We start from the raw sequence: 16,107 nt of genomic DNA, 5'->3' as shown, positions 1-16,107 counted from the left end.
TCACATTTTAATTCAGCAAGTAACATGAAGGTTGTTATATAGAGAATTTAGGTTAAAAAGACAAGTTAAAATGTGATGATTAATCATAAACAGGGAAGCCAGAATGGACAGAGAGTTTACTAGCAGTCAAGGACAGAAGGATCTGCTGAATATGTTTTTTTAAACCTATCTTTTCATGGTCATAGTGAGAGACATGCAGGAGACAAAGGATTGATAAGAAGTGTTAGAAACAGAATTCAGTGAATGTAAAGTTCACAGCGTACGTAACGAACGTGATAATTAATAATGCAGTTATACTTAGAATGTTTTTGTAATACTAACCAATTAAAACAGTATTAATAAGAAGGGGAAGGGCAAATAATAAGGGTATAAAAATCAATGCACTGTATGTATCGGGGCTTAACTGGTGAGAAACCAGTTGAGTCCAACTCTGCAGACTTGTAAATAAAGCTTGTCGTGTCATCAGTTTTAAAGAGACTCATGTGTGAGAAGTTTCATTTCTGACAAATGGGGGCTCGTCCGGGATCTACACTCCGGCCGTGAGGGGAGGCGAGAAGAGGGACATCGGAGGCGGTGCACCCCGCTGAGTTCAGCGGCTCCTAGTCCCTTGTTCGTCGCTTCGGGCGGCTTGAGCGAGTGGCATCCGGACAGGGTGACACGACAAGACGGAGAGGAGAAGGGTGACGGTTCAATCCCCGGGAAGACACCGGTAAGTGACGACTTACGATTGTGGTGTGGGGATTGGGTAACAGGTGTAACGGGATACACCTGTTTGGATAAAAACCTAACGGAATAGATTAAGTATAGATCTTTTGTCGTGGTGTGAGGACCCTGTCGCGGGACTCTAGGATAGACCCCAGGGAAACCTCGGCGGTAACCGAAGGAGGGACAGCACCTCCGACGAAGTGCCGAGAAGAGAGGGGTCAACCCCAGGAAAACCTCAGCGGTAACCGAAGGAGGGACAGCACCTCCGACGAGGCGTCTGAGAGGAAGGGAGTAGGGTCCAGAACGAGAGGGTCCTCAGCAACGATAAACAGATCTAGGTGGGAAAATGGGAGGATCAAAATCTAAGGGCTCGTCTGAAAATTCAGGACAATTCCTGGGAGTACCCCTTGACAGCCCTTTGGGGAGAATGTTTGAAAATTGGGATAGTAAAAGATATCGGGACAAAAACAAGAAAAAGATGGTCCAATATTGTCTCCTTTGGTCAAAACAACCTATTAAAGGTTCCTCGGTCTGGTGGCCGAAATTTGGATCTGATGAGGATTGGGTTAGACAAGCATTAAACATATATGTAAATTCGAGACCAAAGGTGAATCAAGAAGAGTCAGCATATGCATTTTGTTGGGTTCCCTGGCCAGGATCCTTAACAGAATGTTTTAAATTGAGAGTGGCAGGAGAAAAGAAATGGGAACCTCTGGACAACCTTCCCCCTCCTTATATTCCCCCGGTGCCTACTGCGCCCGAGGAAAGCTTATTACCGGAGGGGAAAGGTGATGAATCTGATTGCCCCGAAGGGGGCCGGGAAAAAAAGGATGAATTAAGGGAGTCGGACCCTAAACTTCCACCGGTAAACCGACCCTGGACAAGATCCCAGACTGGTCCAGGACCATCAAAGTTTTCAATAAACCTAAATCCCCTGAGAGAAGTTCCTATGGGAGGACCGGGAGGGGGAACGGGATATGTGAATGTTCCCCTAACTAGTACAGAGGTGCGGGGATTTAAGAAAGAAATGAAAAAGTTATTGGAAGATCCTATAGGACTGGCTGAACAGCTTGACCAATTCTTGGGACCAAACACATATACGTGGGAAGAGATGCAGGCAATAATGGGAACATTATTTTCACCCCAGGAGAGGCAGATGATTCGACGGGCTGCCCTCCTCATGTGGGAATATGAACAACCTGGGGACCCTAGACCCCATGAACAAAAATATCCCTTAAATGAACCCAGGTGGGACAAACGAACACCCGAGGGATTGGCAAGTATGAGACAATATAGAGAATGGACAATTAAAGGGATACGGGAGGCTGTGCCAAAGGGTCACAATTTTACCAAGGCATTTGGGAACCACCAGGGGAAAGACGAGTCCCCTACTGATTTTTTGGAGAGGGTGAGAAAGAATGTCCAACAGTATGCTGGTGTGGACCCTAGTACACCAATGGGTGAACAGCTTATTCGAATTGAATTTGTTTCCAAATCATGGCAAGACATTAGAAAGAAACTAGAAAAGGAGGAGGACTGGAGTGAAAAACCCCTAAGTGAACTGTTAAAAAAGGCACAAAAAGTATATGTGCAGAGAGAAGAAGAAGATCAAAAGAAGGCGACAAAGGTTATGGTACAGACTATCCGACAAATGAATGCCGAATCCAGAGGGGAAAGAAAACAAAACCTTCCTCTAAACAATCCAAGATATCCAAGAGAGGGAAGACCCCGGAGGTTCGTTAAGTGCTATTACTGCAATGAGGAAGGACACTTTAAGAGGGAATGCCCCCGATACAAGAGGGAATTGCGTGCCCTCGAACTTATGGAAGAAGATTAGGGGTGTCAGGGGTTCCAAATGTTAGGGACCAAATATAAGAGGGAACCCCTGGTAAAACTAAAAATTGGTCCCAAGGGAGAAGAGGTAGTGTTTATGATGGACACAGGAGCGGAACGAAGTAGTGTAATAACTGTGCCAATCGGAACTGAGCCTATAAAAAGTAATTTGACAATTTCTGGGATAGAAGGGGCTCCCAGAATGGTATCAATAATTCCCCAAGTAACAGTGAAACTGGAAGAAAGAGAAGGGGTACAAGACCTCTTGTTATTACCTTCGGCTGGATTTAACCTCCTAGGAAGGGACTTACAGGCTCTCCTAGGTTTGGGTGCTCTCCCTGTGGACGGAGAAGTGCGAGTCCACCTCTGTGCTTTAAAGGAAGAGGATGAACGGCAGATTGACGAGAGAGTCTGGTATAAGGAGGGAAATCGAGGAGGTCTAGACATCCCACCTTTACATGTCACATTAATACCAGGTCATCAGCCGGTAAGGAAACGTCAGTATCCTATTTCTTTGGAAGGGAGAAAAGGGCTACAGCCGGTAATTGAGACTCTAATACGAGACGGACTATTAGAAGAATGCATGTCACCTTATAACACCCCTATACTCCCAGTGAAAAAGTCAGATGGATCCTATCGCCTAGTTCAGGATCTAAGAAGTTTGAATGCTATTGTTCAGACCCGCCACCCAGTGGTGCCTAATCCCTATACTATTATGAGTCGGATTCCCCCAGACCATGAGTGGTTTAGTGTTATCGACTTGAAGGATGCCTTCTGGACGTGTCCATTAGAAGAGGAAAGTAAAGATATGTTTGCGTTTGAATGGGAAAATCCATGGACAGGTAGACGGAGACAGTTTCGGTGGACTGTATTGCCCCAAGGGTTCACTGAATCTCCAAACCTGTTTGGACAAATGCTAGAACAAATCCTGGTGGACTATCCACAATCTGATGATTCCCAACTAATGCAGTATGTGGACGATTTACTATTATCAGGACCCAAGGAACAAGAAATGAGGGGAGATACCATTAGACTCTTGAATTATCTGGGGAAAAAGGGTCTACGGGTGTCCAGGAACAAGTTACAGTTTGTTGAGAGAACTGTGATATATCTGGGACACCAGATAAGTAAAGGACAGAAACGGATTACCCCTGAACGGATAGCGGGAATCACTAGAATGCCGTTACCCCGTAATAAGAAGGAAATAAGACAATTCCTGGGACTCTTAGGTTACTGTAGGTTATGGATAGAGGACTACTCAGCTTTGGTGAAGTTTATGTATGAAAAACTGACAAATGAAAATGAATATCCATTGAAATGGACCCAGGAGGAGGAGGGATGGTTCGAGGACTTGAAGCATCGCCTGACACGAGCCCCAGTACTCACTCTGCCCTCTTTAAAACAGCCCTTCCAGCTATTTGTCACTCATAACCAAGGAAAAGCTGTGGGAGTTTTAACACAGGAAAAAGGCGGTCAGCGACACCCAGTGGCTTTCCTTTTCAAAATGATGGACCCAGTGTCTCGCGGATGGCCGACGTGTATCCAGGGAGTAGCGGCTGCTGCTCTGTTGGTAGAGGAAGCACGTAAACTTACTTTTGGAGGAAAGATGACTGTGTACACCTCCCATTCTGTGAGTGTTTTATTAACACAAACTGCCCATCGATGGCTGACTGATTCTCGCATATTAAAGTATGAAACCATTTTAATGGTTGGAGAAGATTTACAGTTTGCAAAGATTAATAGCTGCAACCCAGCTCAGTTTTTATACGGCAGTGAAACAGAGAGAGAGGTGGAGCACGACTGTGTCGAGTTGACAGATCTTCAGACCAAGACCCGAGAAGACCTTTGCGATACTCCGCTGGGAGAAGGATATGAATTCTACATTGACGGCTCCGCCAGATGTGTTGACGGAATGAGAAGAAGTGGGTATGCTATAATAGAAGGAAATACTTGGAAAGTAGTAGAATCCACGAGACTACCCGGAAGCTGGTCAGCACAATCCTGTGAACTATATGCCTTGCAGAGAGCCCTCAGAATACTGGCAAAGAAAATTGGAACGATTTACACAGATTCCAAATACGCATACGGGGTAGTGCATACCTTTGGTAAGATCTGGAAGGAGCGTGGTCTAATTACATCAAGAGGAAAGGAATTGGCACACGAACAGATGATTACTCTGACTTTAGAAGCCTTGACATTACCCCAGGAAATAGCAGTGGTCTACATACCAAGCCATCAGAGGGGAGATACCCCGACAGCAATTGGAAACAGACTGGCTGATGAAGAAGCCAAAAGGGCAGCCATGCAACAAGAAGTCCGTTTGCTGACCTTAATCCCAATAAGGCAAGGCATAAAGAAGGCTCCCATTTTCACTGCTAAGGAAGAAAAGGACATGGATCAGCTGGGCGCAAGCCAGTTGCCTGATGGAACATGGAAGACACCAGATGGAAGAATGGTTCTAAATAAAGAAATAACTCGCAATATTTTAAAACACCTGCATCAACAGAGCCACTGGGGCACCCAAGCCTTATGTGACACAGTGCTTCGAGAATATGTGTGTAAGGGAATCTACACCTTGGCCCAACAGGAGGTGCAGAATTGTTACCTATACACAAAAATTAATAAGAAGGTAATGAGGACAGGGACCATGGGAGGTCAACCATTAGCCATACGCCCTTTTCAACGTATCCAGATCGACTTCACAGAGTTACCTCAAGTCCAAAGATGGAAATATCTGTTGGTGATAATAGATCACTTTACCCGATGGGTGGAAGCCTTCCCAACAATAAATACTACAGCCTCTACAGTAGCTCGCCTCCTCCTAGAGCAGATAATCCCCAGATATGGTATAATGGATTCTATAGACTCAGACAGGGGTCCACATTTTTCTTCAAAAATCCAGCAATTGATTTGTAATGCATTACAGGTCTCTTGGAAATTACATACCCCTTGGCATCCACAAAGCTCAGGGAGGGTTGAACGTATGAATGGAACACTAAAAATGCAATTGACAAAGTTAATGGTGGAAACTAAAATGCCTTGGATAAAGTGTCTGCCCCTGGCTTTATTGAGAATTCGTACTGCCCCACGAAAAGATGTAGGGCTGTCCCCTTATGAAATGATGTTTGGGCTTCCCTTCTGGAGTACAGTTGAGGGGTGACCCACCTTGGGGGAAGGGGATATATTTGTTAGGAACTATTTACAGGCACTGTCACGCTCTCTTGCAGATTTACGAAAGAGAGGACTATTGGCACAAACACCGCCTTTAGACTTTTCTTTACACAAAGTGGAACCAGGAGACTGGATTCTCATCATGACCTGGAAGACTGAAAAACTCCAGCCCCAGTGGGAAGGTCCATACCAAGTTCTCTTAACTACAGAGGCTGCAGCACGAACAAGAGAGAAGGGGTGGACGCACGCATCCAGATTTAAGGGACCTGTAGAGGCGCCTCAGGACCCCGATACGAACTCAGATTGGACTTGTGTTCCTGGAGAAAAACCTCTTACCTTACGATTTCGAAAAAAGACTTAATTCAGAATGTTATTGTTATGTTCTTTGATTTTTCTTAGTTTGCCTATGTCTTTATCAGGTGTGAAATGTAAGAAATGCAGAGACACAGTGGTCCTGTTTCAGGACCACATTTGGGGAAGAAAGGAAGGTAATTTCATTTCCCATACCTCAGTTCCTGAGAAATGCTGGGCAGAAAATACCACCCAACATCCATATACCCCTTGTGTGGAAAAAGAAGGAAATAATATGGGTCATTATATACAGATTCCTAATACCACTCCTTTCCCTCTTAACGGTTGGAAGGGTGACTCAGGCCCACCATGCCCTGATGGACTCTGGTTTTGCATACACCAGCGTACTGTTCCAATGAAAAGTTACACTCCACACTTGAAAATGCCTGTCCCTTTAAGACAGCCGGACTTAGTTCGAGTCCATCCAAATAACCATGTAAGTTTCGGTAATGCAGTTGGGGGAGATAACCTTTTTGTAGATCTGGCAACTAAAATTGCAGGAACTTTTAATGTAACCAATTGTTGGGTCTGCGGGGGTCCACGGATGTCAGAGCAATGGCCTTGGTGGGGGGAGCCCCTCAATTCATTGACCATGATTTCCCGAATTTGGACAACTAACCGAACGAGATCAAGAGAAACTTGGTCTCTCTCTAACGTCCCCTCTGGTTTTTATTGTCTCTCACGAACCGGCAAATACCCAGTAGGAGAAAGTCCCTGCAAGGCTGTATGGATTCGCATTTCGCCTGGTATTTTCACTTGGTTTCCTAAACCCCTGACTTGGTTCTTATCCACTGTTTTTAAAACTAATTGCCTACCCCTGTCTAATAGCAGTATTCAGTTTTGGAATTGTACCACTTCCACCATCACAGGACCATACCAGTCAAATCCCATTCTTAAAAGAGTTTGGGAAAGGGGGTATGGAGTATCCCCAAATGGATTATTCTGGGTATGTGGTAATAAAGCTTATACTCATCTTCCCTCACAGTGGAGTGGAACTTGTTTCCTAGGAATAATCCGCCCAGAATTTTTCCTCCTACCCCACGATCATGGTCATAAATTAGGCGTGAAGGTTTTTGATACATTACACCGTCAACCCCGCTCTACCACGGTACATTTGGGACAATGGGGAGATGATTGGCCTCCAGAACGCATAATTCAATATTATGGTCCCGCTACATGGGCTCAAGATGGATCCTGGGGTTATCGTACTCCTATATATATGTTAAATCGCATAATTCGCTTACAAGCAGTCCTTGAAATTGTTACAAATCAAACAGCTCTAGCCCTGCAATTACTTGCATCCCAGCACGGTCAAATGCGCTCTGCTATATATATCAGAACCGTCTGGCCCTAGACTATCTCCTAGCCACGGAAGGAGGTGTATGTGGAAAGCTTAATTTGACTAACTGCTGCTTACAGATTGATGATAATGGCCAAGCCATTCGAAAAATCGCTGATAATATTCGTACTTTGTCCCATGTACCGGTTCAAACCAGGCATCCTTTCCCACAATTAAATTGGATGGACAAATGGTTTGGAGGAACCTGGTGGCGTACCTTCTTGTGGGTCATCGGAGGTATTTTATTCCTCCTACTTATTTTGCCCTGTATTATTCCCTGTCTACGCAGCCTGGTGATTTCCATGGTCCAACAAGCTATGCAACCAGGGGGAATGGGAGACCCTGTAAGACTTTTATTTCAGCGTGAGATTAATGTATCATAAAACGTTTCTCTTCCCTAGGTTAAAATCCCCATTCATATCTATATATATATTCAACACATTTTAAAGAGAGAAAGGGGTGGATTGTTATATAGAGAATTTAGGTTAAAATGACTTAAGTTAAAATGTGATGATTAATCATAAACAGGGAAGCCAGAACGGACAGGGAGTTTACTAGCAGTCAAGGACAAAAGGTTCTGCTGAATATGTTTTTTTAAACCTATCTTTTCATGGTCATAGTGAGAGACATGCAGGAGACAAAGGATTGATAAGAAGGGTGAGAAACAGAATTTAGTGTATGTAGAGTTCACAGCGTACGTAACGAACGTGATAATTAAAAATGCAGTTATACTTAGAATGCTTTTGTAATACTAACCAATTAAAACAGTATTAATAAGAAGGGGAAGGGCAAACAATAAGGGTATAAAAATCAATGCACTGTATGTATCGGGGCTTAACTGGTGAGAAACCAGTTGAGTCCAACTCTGCAGACTTGTAAATAAAGCTTGTCGTGTCATCAGTTTTAAAGAGACTCATGTGTGAGAAATTTTATTTCTGACACACTTGACAGACAAATTCTTCAAGGAGTTAAAGAAAATAATAAGGAAATTTTTATGGAAAGGGGGGAAACTGAGGATAGCACTAGATAAATTAACAGAATGATATATATCAAGGAGGCTTACAACTGCCAAACTTTAAAAATTATTATAGAGCCGCACAATTAAGATACCTATCAGATTTTTATCAAACAAGGGAAAAGCCAGATTGGACTAGATTAGAACTAGATAAAATAGGGGAGAAGATACCTGAACATATATAAATGGGATGAAAAATTGGTACAATGTAGGAGTTCTGCTCAATATTTGGAAGAAGATTCATGTAGAAAGGAATAAAACAAATTACCAATTACCAAAGCTAATACTGACGCAAAATCAGTTAATCCCTTTTACAATAGATAACCTTTCCTTTAAAGAATGGGAGAAAAAAGGGATCAAAAGAATAGAAAATTGTTTTTCAGGAAATAAATTACTATCCTTTGAACAAATGAAAGATAAATACAATATAACTCAAGATACAGTGCTGGCATATTACCAATTGAGATCCTACTTGAAGGACAAATTAGGAAGCAGTCTGAGGTTACCAGAGGGAAGTAACTTTGAATATGTGATTACAGATACAATGATAATCAAAAGATTTATAACAAATATGTATATTAAACTGCAAGAAAAGGAGAATGAGGAAACAAATGGTAAAACTAAACAAAAATGGGAACAAGATTTAAACATAAAGATAAAGAAGGAAACATGGGAGAAGTTATGCTCTGGAATGATGAGAAATACAATAAACACGAGGTTACGTATGATACAATATAACTGGATACACAGGCTATATATTACACCTCTAAAGTTAAATAAATGGGACCTAACAGTATCTGACAGATGTTTTTGTTGTAAAAAAGAAATGGGAACAACAATTCATGCAATCTGGACATGTGAGAAAGTGGAAAAATTTGGGGAAGATCTAAACCAGATATTAAATAAAATTACAGAAAACAATATACCAAAAAACCCAGAGATCTTCCTCCTAAGTAACATAAAAAACAAAGAATTTGGACTTGATTTGGATGGAGCACAAAAAAGATTTGTTATGATAGCTCTAGCCGTAGCAAAAAAATGTATTATGTCAACCTGGAAATTAGAAGATAATTTGAGAATACAACAATGGTATATAGAAATGAATAAATGTATTCCATTAGAAAAAAATATCATATAATCAAGAAATAATATTGAAATATTTGAACAAATATGGGAGCCATACATGAAACATAACAGAGAAAACTTACCGGGGACATCTACCACCTAAATTAACGAAAGGAGAAGGAAATGAAAAGAATTGACTCAGTGGAATTTCTTGTTTATTTTTATTGAATGACAACATTGTTTGTCTGGTTTAATGTATCTTAGATTCTGTACTTTAAATGAATGGGGGGGGGAGGGGAGGTAGGGAGGGTGGGATGGGAGGAGGGAGGGGTGGGGTAGAAAATGACACTATATATTTGAAAAGGAAAATGTATGTATCTTGGTCAATGTGGTTTATGGTGTGAAAAATAAAAAATTTAAAAAAAAACAATCTTAAATGGTATATTGTCATATTATAGGATCATGTGAGTTGATTGGGAATAATTCAATTTTATGAAAATGTAGTTTTTATCCAGAAAATTCTCCCAAAATGTAATAGTAAAGAGAGCATCGCAGGGATAGAACGAGCAGGATCTGAAATAGAGACTAAAAGGTCATCTGCTTATCGAGAGACTTGATGAGGCGAGCAGAGGAAAGTTTAGTGGTGATAACAGAGGCCAGATGTTATTTTCCACAGAGTGTGGTGGGTGCCTGGAATGCATTGCCAAGGTGGTGATGGAGGCTGGAACAAGAGGGACATTCAAAAGACAACATGGAATGTCCAGGGAAGTTCTAATTTATTCATCACATTCCCACCTGAAATCACCATTATTGACAGATTGCGATGAAGGCCATTGGTCATCCTGATGAGTTCTAGAACATTCCATTCTGTTATAAACAGGGTGAATGCGATGTTGGGATTCATTTCCAGAGGGACAGCAGGCAAGAGCAGGGGTGTGATGTTGAGACTCCATCAAGCTCAGGTAAGGCCTCTCTTGGAGTATTGGGGACAGTTTTGGTGCCTTATTTGAGAAACAAAGTGCTGGCTTCGGAGAGGGTTGAGAGAAGATTTACTGGAATGAGACCAGGATTGAAAGGGTTAGCATATGAGGAAGGGTTTTCAGCTGGAGTACAGAGGATGAGGGGAAACATATCGAGGCAGTTCAAATGCTAAAGGCCTGGCCAGAGTAAATGGGGAAAGGATGTTTCCAATGGCCTGGATTTTAGGACGAGGGTATAATTTCTGGAGAAAAGATGCCAATTTAAAAGAGAGATTCAGAAAAATTTCTTTAGCCAGAGGTTCATGATCTGTGGAGCTTGATCCCACAGGCAGCTGTGGAAGCGAGGTCTTTGGGAGTATTTAAGGCAGAGATTGCTATGCTTTGTATTAGTCTGGGAATCTTGGTTTACAGGGAAGAAGCCAGGGAATGTGTTCAATATTCGACCAGCAGCAATAGAAATTCACAAAGGCAAGGGTATCTTCACAACAATCATTTATTTATTAATAATCTCTTACTTCACTTGAAACTTAAATCTAACTTATCCACATGATGTGCAAACCTGTGTGCATGCGCGCATGGGACAAAACCCAAACTATTAAATTATAAGCTTAATTCTGAAGAGATGATTTTAATGTTCAGTCTCAGAAATTTTTGTGTTGAAAATAGTCTTTACTGCTGTTCAAAAGCAATTATGGAGGAAGCGTGAGCCATCAGACCTCAAAACTCACAAATTTCTTGTCAAGTTGCTTCCAAATAATTGTTTCTTCATATGACTGATTTTCCACTCTTGCATGGAAATTTCAGGACGTTTTTCTTCCCCAATGATTTAAAAAACCCAAGCAAGGGTTACACGAAGTCCCATGAAGAAACAGACACAATAGAACTGCCCTTGTATCATTGTGCCTCCTGTGAGGTTCAAAAATCCCAACAGAACCACAAAGTACAAGACACGGCTTTAATTCGAGTCACACCAGCGGGAATAAGTAGTATTAATGTCAGGTGGACAGTGTCACCTGGCTAATACAAGAATCTCATTGGAATTTTACCACGGGGAGGTACAATATTTAAGGCATATTCTTGAATACAAAGTTGATGGACATCCCTTTAAACTTGTTTGAGGTGCATTGTTTCATGTCTCAGCTTTTCACATTTCTGGATGCATTTTCTTAAGAAATGGAAATGATAGACGTCAAAGAAGACTTCACATGAACAAGTCAACTCGAATAGATGTCATTTCTCATGTACAAATGAGTTGCTGTCTGAGATGCTGGATTCCAATCACTTTAACATCCACGTTTTGTATGCCTTGGGCTTTGAAGACTTCCTCACTGTGCTGTAGGTTTGGAACGGGCCACGATTTGAACTGAACAGGAGTCTGGCAGAGGCTGCGGGAGCATCGGAGACAAATCCACGGTCACCCAATGACTGTGAAGGGACTCTCTTTGACCTCTCTTTGCCTGACTGTAAGGGGAGCCAGTCAATGTTCAGGCTCACAGTGAATCTTTGTCTGCATTATTGTCAGACTGAGGGCAATGATTTCAGATTCAGATTTATAGTCAAGGTACATGAATGATCGTACATACAACCCTGAGATTTGTTATCTTGTGGGCCAGGCCAAATGACCACTTCTTGGAATTGCAAGAAAAAACTGGACACTGCGGAAACAAATAAAGAAATGGAAACAAACTGTGCAATAAAGAGAAGTGGGAAAAATCAATAAAGTGGCAAAGTAAAGTCCTTAAATGAAGCCCTGATTGAGTTTGTTGTTGAAGAGTCTGATGGTGGAGGGGGAGCGGCTGTTCCTGAACCTAGTGGTGTGAGTCTTGTGGCCCCTACACCCTATCCAGCGAGAACAGAACATGTGCTGTGTGGTGTGGATCCTTGATGATAGCTGCTGTAATATTGTTGATGATGTGTAATATTACATTTCTGTTTGATTACATGACAATAAATCGTATCTAATCTGATCTGAAAGCAAGTATTTACCACTCAGCTTTGGGGAGTGTGGGGCTGAACTGCCTTCTTGAACTGCAGCCATCTTTCTGGTGAAGCTGCTTTTAGGCAGGAGGGTGGGGGAGGGGGGTCTTCCAGGATAAAAATCCAAGGATGATGAAGGACCAGCAATATATTTCCAAGTAGGAATGGTGCAGGACTTGGAAGCTGTGGGAAAACTAACAGCCTGGTGCTACAAGTGTGTGGGATACATGGCATGAGGAACGTTTGCTGGCTCTCGGCCTGGACTCGTTAGAATTTAGGAGAATGTGTGGGGGTTAGGTCCTCATTGAAACATTTTGAATGGTGACAGGCATAGTCAGAGTGGATGTAGAACAGTTGTTTCCTATGGTGGAAGAGTTGAAGAGAAGGAACAACTTCAGGATTGAAGGAATTCCACTTAGAGCAGAAATGTGGAGGAATTTCTGTAGCCAGAGGGTGGTGAATCTGTGGAATTTGTTGCCACAGGCAGTTATGGAGCCAGGTCATTGGCAGAGATTCTTGATTAGTCAGAGCATCAAGGGGAGAAGGCCAGGTAGTGGGGCTGAATAGACTATTTCTGCTCCATAGTCTTGCATTCACCTGGACAGTAGCGATGTTTTCTTATTTTAATTATCTAAACCTTGGTGAGATACCAGGATTGCTTTGATCTCCTTACCATCACATTTTAAAATTGGAGCCAGTTTGAGGTGTGTGGTTTGCTGCAGGTGTTCATCCCACTTTTCTTTGTTCTTTTGGCTGATTATATTCCCTATTTCTTGCCAATCCAGCTGAAAGTTGTTAACCATGAGGACCGAGCAATTCTGGCCTCTCGGTGGTATAGAGGGGCAACTGATTCGATTAATCCTTGTACTTAACGTGTAAATGGCACTTGGCAAGAACTTGTATTTCCTCCCCTATAACTGTTTTTAAGATGGAGCATCTGTGTGTGGTAGCTGGCCCTCCTTCATTGTTCTGGGCCTGAGGGAAACCGCTCCTTCTGTATTGAGTTCCATCCATATCAGTTTGCTGTTCATGTGGACATGGATGTACAAATTTGGCTCTTTGTGGCCCACGGATGGGTATTACTTGGATAACATGTTCACTTTGGTTTGGTTCCACTTCTGATTCATTGGTATCTGGATTTCAGTGTCTGGCTTTTCCCGTCTCTTGGTCAAAATCTACTTTTCAGGAGGCTGGCTGGTAATCTTTCCTCAGTTTAATCAATGGCCATCTTGCTTTGATGTGCCACTTTACATTGCATTTGTGGTTTTGGCTTTTTGAAATAGCAAATATTGGGACTTTGATTCGTCTTCCCACAGTGAAAACATTTTTGGCGGGCAGGTTCCTGGCGGGAAGAATCTTGGCGCCAAGATTTATTGATAGCCAAGTCTCTCGGACAGACATCTACATTGCTTCCCACTGTCTCGGCGGCAGTCGCAATGTCTAACTCCAGTTCAGGTGTCAGATTTTGTGTTGCAATTTGTTTTCCTCGGGTCGTTTGTTCAGCTGAACCCATTATGAATTGATCTCTTGACGTCTTTGATCTGCCCAACTGCATTGTATCTAGAGAGTTTACATAATGCAGCCATGAAATTGGGGACAGACTCTCTGTGTTGTTGTTGATATCGGTAAAATTTATGACTTTCTGTCATCTCTGGAGGTGGGGAGTTAAGGTGCTGAGCAATCACTTGACAGATTTCAGCAGATGTTTTCGTTGAAGGCATGTGTGAGCTAGTCAGCGATCTTAAGAGCTCAGGTGCCTCCTCCCATTACGGTTAAAAACAATGCCCGTTTTTAGTGGATGGAGGATTTTCAGTCATATCATGTACAATACAATGATCGTCAAAACCTTCTACAGATGCTTCCCACGTGTCTTCATCTTCATTGGATTAGTCTAAGGGAGCTGCAGGAACTGCTGCAGTCATCTCACTGTCTTCTTGAGTAGAAATGATAAATGTGTCATGGTTGAGTGAGTTCTTGAATCCTCGTCGCCACTGTTATGTTCGAGCCCCCCATTGTAAATAATGACAGCCACATCGTCAATGCCGACTAACTCAATGCTTTATTCATTACATACTACAGAAATGACTACCAAATATTCAGTATAAATCATTTCATACACGTAATGGTGTCATATCCAACAGAGAGGTGAGCATTGATGATGTCTGTGGGAAAGGAGAAAGGGAAAGGGGAGAGAGACAGATCTTGGGGAAGGCGATGGGGGAAGAATTGTAGTGGGGAGCTTAATGACAGCCAGAGAAGTCAATATTAATGTTATTCAGTTTCAGCAAAATTTGTGAGACATATTCTTGTCAATTTCTGATTCCGAGCATGAGATTCAGCTCCCTTCCCAGCACAGGACATGTCGGACAGGCCTTGATCCTGCTGACACAGTGGTGGAGATAAGTGGGGGTGTAGGGGCAGATTTGTTCAAAAGTGGCGTGTATTTTTGAACTGTAAGACCACGACATCATCAAGACATTCTACAAGTGGGTGAAGAGCAAGAGGATAAGACGTGAAAGAATAGGACCTATCAAGTGTAACAATGGGAAAGTGAGGAAATAGCAGAGGGGTTGATGAAGACTTGACGATGGAACAGGATCTTGGTGATTGAAGTGATGACCTGCAGCAAACTGAAAAGCTTGAGCCTGGAGATAAAAGAGAGAGGATGTGGTGGAGCTTTTGGAAAGCATCAAGTGGGAGAAGTGGCTGGGACCAGATGAGATGGATCCCAGGCGACTGGAGGAGGTGAGGGAGGAGATCGCTGAACCTCTGGCAACGATCTTCGAATCATCGATGGGACGGGAGAGGTTCCGGAGGATGTTGATTCTTTATTCAGGAGAGTGAGTCGAGGTAGCCCAGGAAATGATCGAGCAGTGGTTGGTCAATTGATGGAGAAGATGATGAGAGGCAGGATTTATGAACATTTGGAGAGGTCGACTATGATGAAGAAGAGTCAAGGTGACTTTGTCCAGGGCAGGTTGAGCCTTACGAGCCTGATTGAATTTCTTTGAGGCTGGGACTGAACCCATTGATGAAGGAAGAGCAGGAGATGTTGGGTGTATGAATTTCTGCAAAGCATTTGATAAGGTTCCCTATGCAAGTGTTATTGAGAAGGTATGGAGGCAAAGCAACCAAAGGGGCATTGCATTGTGGATGCAGAATGAGCTTGACCACAGATGGGAGAGAGTGGTTGTGGACGGGTCCTATTCTGCATGGAGGTAGGTGCCCAGTGGTGTTCCTCAGGGATCTCTTCTGGGAACCATTGTGATTTGGATCAATGACCTGGATGAGGAAGTGGAGGGATGGGTTAGTCAGTTTGCAGATGACACAGAGATTGGGGGTGTTGTGGATAGTGTGGAGGCCTGTCAGAGGTTACAGCAGGACATTGTTTGGAAGCAAAACCCCGGCTGAGTCGTGGCAGTTGGAATTCAATCCAAAGAAATGCGAACTGGTTCATTTTGGTAGGTCAGATATGATGGCAGAAATTAGTTTTAATGGTAAGACTCTTGGCAGTGTGGAGGATCACAGGGATCTTGCGGTTTGAGTCCATAGGGGGCTCCAAAAAGCTGTTCAGGTTGATTCTGTGATTAACAAGGCATACTGTCTATTGGACCTCATTAATCGTAGAATTGCATTTAGGAGACGAGAGGGTTAAGAGATGATTGACTGGA

The 16,107-nt window shown here is 42.7% G+C and overlaps 1 long non-coding RNA gene across 1 annotated transcript; it reads left to right on the top strand.

The window, feature by feature from the left end:
* The first annotated feature begins 67 nt into the window (after positions 1–67).
* On the top strand, positions 68–8,311 carry LOC138745703 (uncharacterized). Its single transcript, XR_011346427.1, has 2 exons — positions 68–709; positions 5,766–8,311. It is a non-coding gene; the product is annotated as an uncharacterized lncRNA (long non-coding RNA).
* Positions 8,312–16,107: the final 7,796 nt, after the last annotated feature.

The sequence above is a fragment of the Narcine bancroftii genome, chromosome 11 (genome assembly GCF_036971445.1).
Source record: "Narcine bancroftii isolate sNarBan1 chromosome 11, sNarBan1.hap1, whole genome shotgun sequence".
In the NCBI taxonomy this organism is placed as follows: Eukaryota; Metazoa; Chordata; class Chondrichthyes; order Torpediniformes; family Narcinidae; genus Narcine; species Narcine bancroftii.
This window is presented reverse-complemented; position numbering and strand designations above follow the sequence as displayed.